Raw genomic sequence first — 4,230 nt, forward strand, 5'->3', positions numbered from 1 at the left:
TATATATATATATTCATGTGTGCATATATATATATGTATATATATATATATATACACACACGAATCTATATCAAACAAAAGAATTTGTTTAAATTTTAAATTGCACGGTATGCGTGTGTGCATACACGTTTATATAAACTTAAGCCTATACAAACATACATGCACGCGCACGCAGGAACGCACATCCACCCCAACACACGTGTGTGTATGTGTATATATATATATATAGACATACATGTATGCATATACATACATATATATACGCAAATATACATATTCAGAAATACGTATATATATATATGTATATATGCATACATATATACAACATATACACATTCATACAGACATATATACATCTACACATACACACACGCATATATGTATATATTTGTACAAGCATACGCGCTTGTATAAATATATATAAACATATATGTATGCGTGTGTGTGAGTATGCATATATATGTATATATACATACATGTAAACATGTATATATCCATACAATTGTATGCACAAATATTATACACATATATAAGTACATGAAAGAGAGTGAGGGAGAGAAGGGTTCTGGAATTCCTAGTTATTGTTAGTTATTGTTAATATTTTTATTTTGTTAATGTTTCGAGTCGTTTTTTTTTTGTGTGTTTTTCTTTCTAATATTTCTCTTTGTTCTTTACTTAAAATCGTTCAACTGTGAACAAGGAATTCAAATAAGGCGAACAACAAACAAACCGATGACGATGACGATGATGGCACGACAAATGGCAATAATGGTAAAGAGGAATGCAACAATGGAATCACAAGAATAAGAACAATCTTTTCTTTATTGGCCTAAAGAAGCAGAGATCTGGGGGACAGAATATGGTCCGAATACAAATCGAATAACTATGGGTGTTCTTTTTTTAGTTGCGCAAAACATAGGCGCATGCGTGGCTGTTTGGTAAGAAGATTGTTTCCCAGCCACATGGTTCTGGGTTCTGTCCCACAGCGAAGCAACTTTAGCATCTGTCTTCTACTATAGTCGTGAACCGACCAAAGCCTAGTGAGTGGATTTGGCAGACGGAAACTGAAAGAAGCCCGTCGTATATATATATATATATATATATATATATATATAGAAACGTTGATGACAATTCAAAACCAAGACCTAAGAAGGGAACGCTTTCCCTCGGGGAAATACAAAGGAAAAGGGTGTTCTCTGGTGACGGAAAACACCAATCAAACATTTTCGAACCTTCCAGAACATATTAAGCATGTGAAGAGGCTTAGTTTACCGAAACGGGCTGAAGATGCGGATTCAAGATGACAAGAGTTAAATCTTCTCACTGGTTATCTATCTTCTTATTGGTGCGGGTATTGTTGTGTGATTCAGAATAGTTGAATAGCTTCTGATTTAGGTACAAAGCCAGATGTTTTGAGCGCAAGGGGTTAGTTGATAACATTGACCCTATATTATTTTATTAATCCTGAAAGAATGAAAGGCAAAGTTGACCTGAGTGAAATTTGAGCTCAAGACATAAAGAGCTGGAAGAAATGCCGCTAATATTTCCGCTCGACGTTCTAACGATTCAGCCATCTTGTTGTCCTTATAACTATGAAGACGACGTATGAGCGTTCAGTGTTTGCCGAACGACCTGCACAAATGATTTGTTTATAGTGATCAAATGTTTATGCCGCACAGTAGATCACACAGGTACAAGGTGTACCGTACATTAGGTGTCGAAGTGATTGCAAAACAATGCGAAATTAAGTGTTTTGCTCAAAAACACACCGCACAGCCCTGTCTAGGAATTGAAATCACGATCTCGCGATCGTGAGTGCAACGCCCTAACCACTAGGCCATCCGTCCTCATATAAATATAAAAACAGTTATAATAATAATAATAATTACGTCAATCCTTTTTTTAAAAGAGTTTCGTCAATCCTTTTTTAAAAATATAATAATAACAATAATGATAATAATAATGATGGTTTCAAATTTTGGCACAATGCCTGCAATTTCGGGGGAAGGGGAAGTCGATTACATCGGCATCAGAGTTCAACTGGTACTTATGTTATCGACCCTGAAAGGATGAAAAGCAGGATTCGAACTCAGAGCGGAAAGAGCTGTTTGGAATGCCGCTAAGCATTTCGTCTGACATGCTAACAGTTCTTTTCTTTTCTTTTGACCACAAGGGCCTAAACATAGAGGGGACAAACAAAGACAAAGGGATTAAGTCGATTAGATCGACCCCAGTGCGTAACTGGTACTTAATTTATCGACCTCGAAAAGATGAAAGGCAAAGTCGACCTCGGCGGAATTTGAACTCAGAACCTAACGGCAGACGAAATACCGCTAAGCATTTCGCCCGGTGTGCTAACGTTTCTGCCAGCTCGCCGTCCTTTATTTGTTATAATAATAAATTTTCCGTTTTGTCATGTTTTTTATTATGTTTCGTATTTACTTATTGAGTGCTCTTTATAATATCCGCTATACATCAGAGATTATTCCTTGTGTGTTGAGATATTCACAGTGATTTAATCAGTCTTGCTCTGACGAAATGTAATTAAAGTCTTGAAGAATTCTATGCTGAAGTTACAACATCGATTCGCGTATTTAGAATAATGTAACTAGTGTCCGATGCGATAATGTGATTTTTAGCAGTAAGTAATATTGCGTTAGTATCAGATAACATTTAAGTTAATTTATTCCATCCATTTTACTCCTTGCCCTTTTCTTCCACCATGTTGTCACTGTTTTCTCCTTTCTGCTGACTTATCGTTGTTGTTGGCGCTCCGTCGCTTACGACGTCGAGGGTTCCAGTCGATCCGATCAACGGAACAGCCTGCTCGTAAAATTAACGTGCAAGTGGCTGAGCACTCCACTGACACGTGTACCCTTAACGTAGCTCTCGGGGAGATTCAGCGTGACACAGAGTGTGACAAGGCTGACCCTTTGAATTACAAGCACAACAGAAACAGGAAGTAAGAGTGAGAGAAAGTTGTGGTGAAAAAGTACAGCAGGGTTCGTCACTATCCCCTGCCGGAGCCTCGTGGAGCTTTAGGTGTTTTTGCTCAATAAACACTAACAACGCCCGGTCTGGGAATCGAAACCGTGATCCTATGACCGAGAGTCCGCTGCCCTAACTACTGGGCTATTGCACCTCCACTGTTGACTTATCTCTAAAAGAGAAACGGCTTCCCGTCGCTAAATGTTGACGGCAGGAACCCTAGTGTAAAGTCTATAATAACGTATACGTCATATAAATATATCAAGGGGTGTATCTTTACTTTCATTTAGAAGCGATCATAAAATCGTCTAGGTAGTAGTAGATTCCCCCACTTCTTTTTGTTGTTTTCTGTTTTGCAAATATAAAAAGAAAAAAAATAATTAGAATGGATATTTGAAAGATAAATAAGGTATTTAATAGAACGATAGATTTATGGATATTTTGTTATAACAACAAAGCTGTTTTTATCAAACGTATAATTTGCATTTCAAATCCGTTCAAACATTGACTATTGCATTGCTTCAAATTGATTTCAAACTAGCCATTATTGAAAGCGTGATTAATTTTATTATCATTGTCATCATCAATAAAAACGGAGCAACATGTTTATAGACACTCCACTAGAACTTTGTACAAATTTTTAGTGAAAATTATCAGGAAACAAGAGACGGTTAGCCCCAAAGGTTCTTGATTGGCGTAACAAAAGATAAGAGATATCGACAATGAAAATGTCTATATTTTCGAGTAAACAAAGTTTATTATACAGTAAAGTCTATTTGCCAACGCAAAATGGCAGTCCTACGTAGGACGATGTTGCTAATTTTTAGCCCCAGGTAAACATCTTTTCCAGCTAGCTACCGGCACATTATCTGTGTCCGTATACTGTGATCAAGGGAGTCTACTGTTCCCTTTCTAGCCGTAGTGATAGCGTAGAACAATGGTTTCTGGGTAATTTCCCTTCGTCGGTACAAGATAATCGCTGGCTAGAGATAGCAGCCACTCGCTCTTGCTCATAGTATATACTTTTAAAGCGACACACAGTCGCTGATCTCGTAGAGAGAAAAACAACTAGTTTTAAACCTCTGAGCGAGAAATATGTAGTAACAGTACTGTACAGTAAAGCCTATTTGCCAACGCAAACTTTGTGATAGTCGGGTACTGTTTATAATACAAGGTGCAAAATCTACATGTCATTGCATGTGTGTGTATGTATATATACATATATATATATATATATATATA

This window comes from Octopus bimaculoides, chromosome 25 (genome assembly GCF_001194135.2).
Source record: "Octopus bimaculoides isolate UCB-OBI-ISO-001 chromosome 25, ASM119413v2, whole genome shotgun sequence".
NCBI lineage: Eukaryota > Metazoa > Mollusca > Cephalopoda > Octopoda > Octopodidae > Octopus > Octopus bimaculoides.